Raw genomic sequence first — 10,406 nt, forward strand, 5'->3', positions numbered from 1 at the left:
TTTTATCTCATTTAACTTTCACAACAATCTTACAAGTATTATAATTCCCATTTAACAGAGTTGTAAGTTGAGGCAGAGATTAGTTGGTAAATTCCCAAGTTAAGATACCCAACAAGTGGTGGAGCTGGTGTTCAAACCTAGACAGTCTGACTTAAGAGCCTAAGGGTCTTAACCAGAATGCTAGTTACCAAGACCTGTATGATTTAATCCTTCAACTTCTTTCAAGTATGCTCCTCTGCTCCATCCTCATAGCTATTGCCTTGTTTAGCCTCCCATCATTCACTAGACATGACTCTATGTTTCATGAATGACAAGATCATAAGTGCCTTTGTTGATCAATGTCCCACACAATGATTAGCACTTAGCATATCCTGAATAAGTGTTTCTTGATGAAATAAAGTATTTTATCATGTTAATAATAGGTCTACGGCCATATAACTTAGTGTCCAAGCAGGGAACATTTTGAGATGGAAACAGACTACTATCAAAAATTACTCTAGATCAACAGGAGCAAATTGAGACTGTCCCAGGCAAACTGGGACATGTCATTACCCTAATAATTGGGCTACTTCTATATGCCAGGTTCTTTTTTGGCAATTTGACACCATTTTCTCCTTCTATATTCTCCCTAATATTATAGGGATTGAAAGCATGAGAACTACATTTCTTAGAATCTCCGCCAGCAGGGTTATGGTTTAAATTAAGACAATTTTAGACTCATTCATGTAAGGTTTCAAAGACAAAAGATAAATAGAAGTATTATTACTCTTTTGAGACAGGTAGTCACATAGACTTGGGTAGACCCCAGATGTGAGCTCTCGCTAACAGTTTCCAAGTATCTTCCTACTAATCAATCACTCTGGTGCTGTAGACAGCTGAGATCATTGGTGACAGTTTCCTGTAGTTCCTGTGCTTCATGATTTTCTGCATACTAGTAGTTGCAATCTGATCTTCCCTCTCTGAAGCCTTCCAACATTTTTCCAGGCCCTAGTATTTTTATGGTAATTAAGCCTAGCTGCCTCAGTAGACAAAACTGAAATCTCTGTGGCTTATCCCAGTAAAAGGTGACTTTTTGCTCATGCAAAATCCAGTGCAAATTGGCAAGAGATCTCCTTTATCTGGTGACACAGATGACCAGGATTCATCCATATTTTTATTTTCTATTTCAACATATAGCTTCCAAAGTTGCTTCCAGGGAAAGTGAGGGTGGAAAGAAGCACATGAGCTCTTAAGCAATTTGGCCCTGGGAGATTAATACCTTCCTCCCCTTCACAGTCCTTCAGCCAAGACTATCACAGCGTCCCAATTAACTTTCTGTTATAGGATCTATTTCCCTAAATTAAGTCACTTGCTGTCTGAAATAACTAGTTTCTCTTCTCCTTGTTGATATACTATGAAATAATACATAATTATAAAACCTGAATATGTTAACTTGATGAAAAGCATTAATCATTTGTTTCTATACCAAAATATTGTTAAATATTGGTTTTGCCAAGTATGCATCTAAGCATAATATCTTGTATAAAATTTGACATACAGGCTTAGTGTTTAGCTCATCTACTTACTGATAGATATTATTTGAATTAGCAGATTTAATAGTAAAGACTACATTAGGATTAACATCCTTAACAAAGAAAACATTTGTCAACATGAAGCCTATTCATACATATATCTAATCACTTTAAATTAAAATGATCTATATTTTCGTGAGTAATGATGTTTTTAAAATTTACAGAAACATAGAACTATCACTCATTAGACCTGTAAAGACAGGACTCACATCATTATTTTTGTATACAATATGCCTGATGATGTGCAAGCTTGTACTAAAAGTGAGCAAGAATGAATGTGAAACAGGACATTGACTCTTGAATTTGGTAATCATTATATTTTATATAAAGTTATTAGCTTCTGTTCAGCTCTTATTCAAGAAACAAATAATGCATACACAAACCAATTCAAGCAACACACTATCTTAAAACCGTTTCCAAATGGCAGAGTTAGACTAATGCAAACTGAACATGATTATAGATGTGAATGTACCATATACACTGTGCTAGGCCTTCATCCTTGCCATTTGAAGGTGTTTTCAATGAACAAGCACTTATTTCCATTTCAATGCCTATGGTGAAGATGGGTTAATTTCCAGGGATGATGTATTGTCAGTGCAGGTGGCAGAGCCTGCCTACCCCACAGGCAACATTCAATTCCTGCCTGAACCGAGACATTCATCATTGCGTTCTGCCTATTTGTGTCTCTGTCAACAACTGAAAGTCATGATACTCCCTCCAATTTGTGTTAACAGAAAATGTGGGTACAACAAGCAATCTGGAAGATGGATATGAATTGAGAGGAAGCACTTCAAGTGCACCATTACAGGGCTGAAGTTTAATTCTGCCACTTTTATCTCTGGTTAATTTATGGAAAAGAGAGTGAAAGGGAAGAAAGTGGTGGAGACTCTCCTTTATTAAATACTTATTAATAGTATTACTACTAATCAATACTATGGCCAGACTCTTTGCTCATTTACTTCACATACATTTTCTTACTGATTAATTACAACATTCCTTGAAGATGGCATTAGTATTGTCCCTATTATACAATAAGGAGAGACACCTCCTCTGTGTCACTGTCTCAAAAACTTTGAGCAAAGCTTCTTGCTTCTGTCAGACTCAGTTTTTCTCATGTTAAATGAAAATAATAATATCTGCCCTATATCTAGGCATTCTTCACACATAAAATTATTTCTTTAACATCTCCTTCCTTGTAGCTACATTGTCCCACGTAGCTAGATTGTCAACTATGTGGGATTCCAAAAGTAGACCTGTCTGATGCCAAAGGCCCTGCTTTTTCCTTAGTCCTTCAAAGCTGGCCTGTAAGAAGGGCTTTAAAATGAGAGCTCTCTTGGACAGTCTAGATCAAGACACAAGTGCATCCTCAGACAGAAGCCACATGTAGTACAATACCACTGGAAACTTATCTTTGTCACTAAAAATACTCATACATCAAAAATCAAAGAAGAAAATTATAGAAGAAAGGGCCAGTGATGATAAGCAGAGAAGATCACCTTGCTGTTGATGACTGCTGCCACACACCCATCAAGGGATATAGAATAGATCTGTGTAAGATGGAAGCCATCCACTTTGTGCACCAAGTACTGAGACGAGGGAAGAATCTGCAGAGATACCATGAACTCTGAAGTTACTTATGACCATGGTGAGTGGTTGCTCTCTGCTGACCCACTATGGGTCTTTTGGCTTGGTTCCTTCTCAATGATGGAGAGTGGAAAATGGAAATTCAAACTAAAATCCACCAAACTCTAGGGAGCCATAACAACAACATCAAGCATAATAAGGATCATAATAATAGATTGTACTTGCTTTAAACTTCTCCCTATTGCTCAGTCAACCAACCAGTTAATACAGTACATGTTCTATTAGGATTCTGGGAATACAGGGGTAAACAAGATACACATAGACCCTGCCCTTATGCAGCTGACAATGTAGCAGGGAAGGAAATGTTAAATAGTTATATGTACAAAGAATGGCTAGATGGAGGGAAGGCATTATTATTATTGAGACAAACTCGCATTCTGTTGCCCAGGCTGGAATGCAGTGGTGCAATCTTGGCTCACTGCAAGCTCCACCTCCTGGGTTCAAGCGATCCTTGGGCCTCAGCCTCCCGAGTAGCTGGGACTACAAGCACCTGCCACCATGCCCGGCTAATTTTTGTATGTTTAGTAGAGACGGGTCTTCACCATGTTGACCACACTGGTCTCGAACTCCTGCCCTAGAGTGATTGGCCCACCTCAGCCTCCCAAAGTGCTGGGATTAGGGGTGTGAGCCATTATGCCCAGCATGGGAGGCATTATTATTACTCACATTTTACAAACCAGAAGACTGAAGCTAGAATTGGTAAGAGGCTTTATACTATTGCAGTTTTTGAGACAGCAGGTGGCAGAGTCAGGCCTCGAACCTGGGACTTTATACTTTCAGTCTAGGGCTTTCTACATTGCCACACTGCCTGGATGCATGTGTCTAAGAACCTCTTTCTACCAAGTAGAACCTCTTTCTACTCTGCCTTAAGTCAGCTGAGGGTTGAATATGGTGAATACAAACTAGGATGGGAAAAGACTGAGTATATTCTAATTGATTCTAGAGGTAATTAGAATCTATTTGAATCTAATTGATTCAGGAAGGGTTTAAAAAAGGAGCTAGAAAGCATGTCTATAGATTGTACTATGACTCACAGAAGTTCCTTTGCTTAGAATAACTGACCCTTATTAGGACCTTATAGGTTACCTGAGGCTTTCCTAGGGGTCACCTGCCACCCAGTCCACAGATATTTATGCTGAGCATTTACCATAATGCCCATCCTGTGGTTTCTATCCCTCCTATAGGCGAAGTTTCAGAGGAAACTGTGAACCTGAAAGCTATAATATTGGCAAGGGCTTTGGGAGATTTCCACCCCAACAATGATAGGAATTATCTCTTGCTTGTACTGTCTCCAGGAAGTAGGGATAAATGGAAATGGCTGCTGGTGCAGGTGCTAAAACACTTGACCATTGGAGGCTAATTTAGAGGAAGACCCAAATAACTGCATTTGAGTTCTGTGTGCCTAGGCCTCCTGATCCCTTCTTTTGGCTGCCCAAAAGCTCAAAATTCCAGAACATAAGACTATTCAACCTGCCCATCAACAAGCTGAGAGTCCACTAGGCTTAGATTTAGAGCAGGTATTATTATTGATACTGAACAGATGAGAACACTGAAGTAGACAAAAGCACCCAGCCTAGCAGTAGGTGCTGGAAGTACTGCTATGGAGAAGATAAAAACACGGGCTTGGGAAAGTATAATCTGGTTGAGAAATTAAGATCAAACATAAAGCAGGGAATGAAAAAAGACCTGAAGGGGTCCAGGGAGAGGAGAGGTCAATTTGGGCTTGAAGAGGAGCAGTGCCTTAGCTTTGGAAATGAGATCAGGCTGAGCATTAGGGGAGGTGATGTGCTGAGCAGAGGAGCTGGAGGAGGAGGGCACTCTGTGAGGGCATGAACATCATCGAAGGTTCAGAGGTGGGAGTGAGGGTGGTTTGAGGAGGACACAGCAAGGAGGCCCATTTGGTGCAAGAGAAAATGTGTCTGGAGAGAAATGGGATTTTGCTGGCCTGAAATACTACAGAGAGCCCAGGCCACTAGTCGGAAAACCTGGCTTCTGACACAGACTATGGACCATGTCCTTGCATAGGCCACATTCTCTCTGGGTTTCAGTGTTTTCATATGAACAACAGATTGTTCTACTAGACAATCTTTGAGATCCCCTCCCAGCTCTGGCAACTAAGACACTTTGATCCTCAAAGCTACTGAAGAAGAAAGGGTGCATCTCTATTTCTGGCTAAAGGTTCAGGAGGAGAAGAGAACCAATAACACAAAGAACAAATAGGAATATGTCCTATTAATCTTATCACAGCTGAGAAACCAGAATTTCTTAAACCAGAAGGAAGTATGGGTGGTTTGATGTTAGATGCTGAGGCTCACTATTATTTTGCTCCCAGGACTCACTGTCCAGGTTGGTGGGGTATGAAGAAATCCAGCTCACATGCTCCTTTTCCTTTTTCCATTTTTTTCCTTCTTTTCCTCACCTCTCCTCTCCTTTCTTTCATTCTTTCTTCCATTATTCAGAACTGACCTGAAACATGCCCATTTCTTTCTCTTTCTGCTGTACAAGCCTTTGGTAGAAAGACAAGCTCCACCAGTCAGATGACATCACATCCTGTAAAACTGGTCACGCATATTTCTGTCTGCAGAATCATTTCCTCTTAAAGATGCTTCCTCACAATCAAGAAACTTAATGGTCAATGTGGCAGTCTCATTTAGTTCCTCAGTTCTAGAGACTGCAGAGGGCCTGGCTTCTAATGGGAAGCCCTCAGAATGACAGGACTCACCTCTGCCTCCCGGCAGATGAGTGGAATCAATGTGCAGAAGGCATGGCTAGAGGTCACTCTCACAGACATCACTCACACAGCGGATAATCTTGTCAGAGTCTCAACATAGCCACAGCAAATATGACATCTCTCACTGGCTTTTATATACAACAAGTATTTGGCAAAAAATATTTTGATCAAGACGTATTTCCTTCAAAGAGAATAAATACCTAAGAAAAGTCATCTTTGAAGACTAAATAAAAATAAGAACATATACACACTAATCAAGGGAAAGCTTCTAAGAGTCTGATTTTATTATTACTATGCATCATCCTCAGTTCATATTCAACTAACGGAGGAGGCATTTTCTTTGATCATCTTCATCTCCTCCCCCCTTTGCAAGTGTCTGCTTTTTAAATTGCTAGCTGTTCTTAACAAGAAGCAGAATGACCAAAGTTTCCTTTTCCTGATCGTGCCTTAGAAGATTTTAACTGCTAATATTATTACTTCCACCATTGAATCACAGGGGATAAATCTTTCTAAGTTTGTAAGGTCAACAAGCAATGTTTTGTCAAAGCTGGAAAACAGCATCTGCACTTGGATGTTTCTCATGGTTTCCAAGCGATAAATCAAAGGGAGAGAGAAATAAAAAGACATTTATTGAAATTAAATCATCTGCTTACAAATAGTACATTTTTTCCCAGTCTGGAAGATACAAAAAGAAAACAAAATAAAAGCTCTGAATATGCATTTAGTAGGCAGGAGAAGATGCTGATCAGTCTTAAGTCATATATATTACATTTTTTAGAAATAAGGCTTCTGTAAATTAGTACGTATGCAATGTATGAAAAAGTTAAATGCAATGAAGTTAATGTCACTGAGAAAAGATAAAAGGTTATTTTTCTTCTATAACCTCCCTTCATCAAGCGAAGGGTAAGAAAAAAAGAGCATGTAAAAATTGCCTATGAATATAAAATTTCATGACAGATAAACATAAGAAAACTACCCCACAACTGAACTAGCAAATAGTGACCAGATCCAAAAACAACAACAAAAAATGTCTGAATTCCTTGGATATAGATAAACGAATCTCACATATTTTTGAATCTAAAACAGACCCTACATAGTTGCTGACAGACAGTGTGGAAAGATATATCACTTCAAAGATTATTATGGCAATTCACAGTGACAGGATGACTCTCATCATGGGAATTCACATTATGCCATTAAGTTACTTTTTATAGTACTTGGAGAATTATGAAAAATTTGCCACTGTGACCACAACTAATCTCTCCGCTTAAAAAAATTATTAAATAAGATCTGTCTTCCATAAGAGGAAAGAACTATCACTTTAAATACCTGTATATCAAAAGGAACTGAAGGGAGCTCACATGAAGATTGCCTAGGTTAAAAGTTCTCTGAGCTATCATTAATGTGATGTTTAAGATGGAGCCAAGGAAGGACAAAAGCAAAACTATTAGATATTTAAACAAAGGCTGTATGATTAACAAAAGTTGAAACTCAGAGCCAGAATAATTATGGTGACCAGACAAAACAGACAAACATGGACTTTCCATCTGATTTTCTGACATGCACCCCAAATGTCACTCCTCTAACTCATCTGTGCTTCCCCGAGCAGGCTCTGCTTCTACTTGGCTGTGTTTCTTAACTTCTCTCTCTCTTCTTTCCTTTCTCTTTAGTCTTAGTTACATTTCCTTATTATTTCCGTGTTTCTGTGGGAGACCAAAGGCCTCTGTAGGTTGGCTCTTCTACTCCCCAAAGCGAAGCTTCCCTCTGGCCCTCTCACTTTCCTGTCCTAAAGCACTTGACTGTGGTCAGTTCTAAACCTGAAAGACACTATGGGTTTTTACTTTGCATTGGATGTGGGCATGCGCAGATTAAAAATCATGCTTTAAGAGCTCAGTTATGACAAGGAAGTATATAATAGATGGACATATGTTGAATGAGGAGAGGTGAATATATAGCATATTTAGGCATCTTCAAGTAGATGCAACATAAAATGCCTTTTAATACAAGCAGTAGGCAGCAGCCCCATGGAGGGATTTGAAGGATGCACATGTGTCCATTTCCTACATGATTCCTACCTGTACCCATTCAGGGACCTACTCCTTGCTTCATCCAGGGGCACTAACCAACAATGATCAACATCACTCACTCCCCATTTTGGTCTCTGTATCAATATTCCCCAGATTTCAATATAGCAATCCTAAGTATATTCATTAATATACCCATCCCTCCCTCACCTAATGCCCTTTTTTCCTTATGGAAAAAGAATAGTACATAGGGGTTTATTAGGTAAGTTTAAGGGCTAGACGTGTGATTCAAAAGTCCAAATAATAGAACTGTGTTGTTTATCCTCCTAGCAAAGTCCTTTCTAAAAATATGCTCTCTCTCTAACTACATAAAGCAGCAAGAGGGCTGCATCTCTTGATGGCTTCCTGATTCCCCCTCCCATGGTCTCCTCAGGCTCTCCAGTGACTAGTGTTCTGCCTACTGTCCTTCAGTGATAGTCCAGTTTCAGAGTAAGCCCAGCCAGATGTGTCATGAGTGGCTTAGATTTGGAAATCGAGATTTGTTTCCTCTTCATGCTGGGTATTGGGGTTTGAGAGTGGAAAAAGGGGAAAACTGCTTAATAATTGCCAAGAAAAGTCTGTATAAAATTTTCTAAGGCATTATTCTGCAAGAATAAATATACAAAAACCCATAGTGAAAATCTTTGAAAGCTGATTATATAAATTGCATTTACCAAAGCTGGGAAGAATCACTAATAAACCATAAAAGAACACATTTGCTTTGACGGTCTGATCAAATTTTCTGATCTGATATGAAAATCAGGGTCATTTGTCAAGGGTGACAACAAGATAGTTGTGTATGATACTCCTTGTGCTAGTCCAAGCAACATCCTCTAAAAGCTAATCAACACCCACTCCTGGACCATTTACAAACTACATCTTCATCTTCTGTAGATGTTGCAACTTGGGTCAAGAAGGGAAGGAGCAGAGGCTGTAGATGGCAGTTTCTGGACCAGCCAGCAGTAGCTAAACACTGAACAAAAGGAGGTAGGCAAGAATGACTCCCACTTTCTAGAGATGCAAACAGTAATGTTATCCCAGTGTTTACAAACCTATGATCATGAAAGGGACTCTATGAACCAGTTTCAAGTATTCAAAAAACATAGAAAAATTATACCTTTATGGGTGAGATAGTCCCCCAAATAAACTAAATTGGCAAATTTAATTTCTTTTCGCTTAGTTATAAGAATATCAATTTGGTACAGTGACACTGGTCATTTTATGATAAATTACAGTATGGTTGTTATAAATTTTTGTGAAAAGCAAAATTTGGAGATACATTATTATTTAACAACTTTATATGCTGTTTTGTTTTTTATGTCTTTGAAAACACACACAAAAGGCTAAAATCTCTGTTTCATAAATGATGTTGGGAGAACTAGCTAGCCACGTGCAGAAAGCTGAAACTGGACCCCTTCCTTACACCTTATACAAAAATTAACTCCAGATGGATTAAAGATTTAAACATAAGACCTACCACCAAAAAAACCCTCAAAGAAAACCTAGGCGATACCATTCAGGACATAGGCATAGGCAAGGACTTCATGACTAAAATACCGAAAGCAATGGCAACAAAAGCAAAATAGACAAATGGGATCTAATTTAACTTAAGATATTCTGCACAGCAAAAGAAACAACCTTTAGAGTGAACCAGCAGCCAACATAATGGGAAAAAATTTTTGAAATCTATCCATCTGACAAAGGGCTAATATCCAGAATCTAAAAAACATCTTAAATTTACAAGAAAAAAACAAACAACCCCATCAAAATATGGGCAAAGAATATGAACAGACACTTCTTGAAAGAAGACATTTATGCAGCCAACAAACATATGAAAAAATGTACATCATCACTGGTCATTAGAGAATTGCAAATCAAAACCACATTAAGATACCATCTCACACCAGTTAGAATGGCGATCATTAAAAAATCTGGAGACAACAGATGCTGGAGAGGATGTGGAGAAACAGGAACACTTTTACACTGTTGGTGGGAGTGTAAATTAGTTCAACCATTGCAGAAGACAGTGTGGCAATTCCTCAAGGATCTAGAAATAGAAATTCCATTTGACCCAGCAATCCCATTACTGGGTATATACCCAAAGGATTATAAATCATTCTATTATAAAGACACATGCACACATATGTTCATTGTGGCACTGTTTACAATAGGAAAAACTTGGAAGCAATCCAAATGCCCATCAAAGATAGACTGGATAAAGAAAATATGGCATATATACACCATGGAATACTATGCAGCCATAAAAAATATGAGTTAATGTCCTTTGCAGGGACATGGATGAAGCTGGAAACCATCATTCTCAGCAAACTGACCCAAGAACCGAAAACGAAACACCACATGTTCTCACTCATAAGTGGGGGTTGAACAATGAGAACA

At 38.7% G+C, this 10,406-nt stretch overlaps 1 long non-coding RNA gene across 1 annotated transcript; it reads right to left on the bottom strand.

Annotated features, from left to right (window-relative positions):
- Window positions 1-2,317: 2,317 nt before the first annotated feature.
- LOC108288593 lies at window positions 2,318-9,511 on the bottom strand. Its single transcript, XR_001818756.2, has 3 exons — window positions 9,347-9,511; window positions 4,835-4,837; window positions 2,318-2,328 (listed from the first exon to the last, which is right to left on the bottom strand). It is a non-coding gene; the product is annotated as an uncharacterized LOC108288593 (long non-coding RNA).
- Between the last annotated feature and the right edge of the window lie 895 nt (window positions 9,512-10,406).

This window comes from Cebus imitator, unplaced genomic scaffold, assembly GCF_001604975.1.
Source record: "Cebus imitator isolate Cc_AM_T3 unplaced genomic scaffold, Cebus_imitator-1.0 Scaffold379, whole genome shotgun sequence".
NCBI lineage: Eukaryota > Metazoa > Chordata > Mammalia > Primates > Cebidae > Cebus > Cebus imitator.